Raw genomic sequence first — 1,375 nt, forward strand, 5'->3', positions numbered from 1 at the left:
TATACTGGCTTTGAAAAAAGCCAGTTGTCCTGTGTTGAAATAGGGAGTCTCTGGGATTCTTCACATCATCATCATAATAGACTAATCAGTCAGGAAATAAAATAGATGCATTTTAAAGACAAGAAAGTAACGTACAATTGATCACATCATTTTACATGGAGCTGTTTTTGCATGTTGTAATCCCTTCTGTATCATAGAGCCAAGAAAACTTGAATGGAAGAGTCCGAGCTGCCACCCCCCACCCCACTTCGAGTACTTAGGGACATCCAGCTGCAGGTTCAGTCTTACACTCATTTAAACAATGACTATAATGCCACAACTATAGATTCAGCTCTGCCTGACGTGCGGGGACCTGCCATTCTGTACCGTAAGGGATGGCTCTGTGTACCAGGAAGACCAAGACTTCCCCTAGGGCAGTGGCTTGATACTTCTGTTTTGTCTCTTCTCTAAGTCCTACTGCTCTTACTGACCACCCTGTTTTCCTTTTCAGCTGGCTACTCTACATCCTGCCATCCCCTAGCAGTAGGTTATAGCACACATTCTCTGAAATTGAGGCTCTAGACCAGCCAGGACTGAATGACTGTCTAGGAACTGCTGCCCTCAGCATGTCCTGGCTGAGATAGGTGCACTCAGCCTGGAAGCCGGGAGGCTGACGTATCTCCTCCACCGTCGTGCCAGGAATATGTAAGGAGGACACTTTTCTTGTAAGGAGAAATATTTCTTGTGCAAACTGCAACCAGGCCTTGGAGGAGTGGAGGTGCAGCTGGGGAGGGCCTCTGATCCGGTAGGCAGGAACAACATTGCTCCTCTTGGGAGTTCAAAGCTCAGCATCTGTTGTCAACTTAAGCTTTGTTACCCATAGTAGGCGAATTGAGTGCAGGGAAGTGGACAAGTGCAAGAGGGTAAAGAAAAGAAAGGACTAGGAAAATGTCCTTGAGGTGAACAGCATCTAAGCTGGCAGGAACTACCAACATGCATGATCCGATGCATCGGGGCCAAGGAAACATGACTTATGACTTGAGAAAAGGTTGGAAGAACTGGAATTCTTCTAGAGAAGATTGGGGGGGTTGACCAGTCTTCAAATACCTGAAGGGCAGTGATAAAAAGCATGGTGACCGACTATTCCCTGTGCCTGCAGAGGACACAACTAGAAGTAACGGTCTTAAACTGTAGCAAGGGACATTTAGGCTGGGTGCTAACCAGAACTTTCTAATGCAGATGTTGGTGAAGGACTGGAAGAGATTACCTAGAGAGGTTGGAGACAGAGGATGTGTGTAGATGAAATGGGGGCTCTGCATTGAAGCAGTGGGTTGTTAAACACCCCACACTTACCTGCCTCTGCGGTGGCGGGGAGGGGAGGGCGAGGGCAGGCGGA

At 47.7% G+C, this 1,375-nt stretch overlaps 1 protein-coding gene across 1 annotated transcript in view; it reads left to right on the forward strand.

The window, feature by feature from the left end:
- AHNAK2 (AHNAK nucleoprotein 2) overlaps positions 1-1,375 on the forward strand; it is an 86,513-nt gene that overhangs the window by 7,648 nt on the left and 77,490 nt on the right. The window lies entirely within an intron of this gene.

This window comes from Gavialis gangeticus, unplaced genomic scaffold, assembly GCF_001723915.1.
Source record: "Gavialis gangeticus isolate Ggan-Ray unplaced genomic scaffold, GavGan_comp1, whole genome shotgun sequence".
Taxonomy (NCBI): Eukaryota; Metazoa; Chordata; order Crocodylia; family Gavialidae; genus Gavialis; species Gavialis gangeticus.